We start from the raw sequence: 263 nt of genomic DNA, 5'->3' as shown, positions 1-263 counted from the left end.
TATATATATATATATATATATATATATATATATATATATATATATATATGCGTATATATATGTGTATATATATATATATATGTATATATATATATGTGTGTGTATATATATGTGTATATATATATATATCTATATATATATATATGTATATATCTATATATGCATATATATATATATATATAGATATATATATAGATATATAGCTATATGTATATATATATATAGATATATAGCTATATGTGTATATATATATATATATAGAT

Source organism: Octopus bimaculoides, chromosome 20 (genome assembly GCF_001194135.2).
Source record: "Octopus bimaculoides isolate UCB-OBI-ISO-001 chromosome 20, ASM119413v2, whole genome shotgun sequence".
NCBI classification, from domain to species: Eukaryota; Metazoa; Mollusca; class Cephalopoda; order Octopoda; family Octopodidae; genus Octopus; species Octopus bimaculoides.
The sequence above is the reverse complement of the archived record's forward strand: the minus strand, read 5'-3'. Positions refer to the sequence as shown.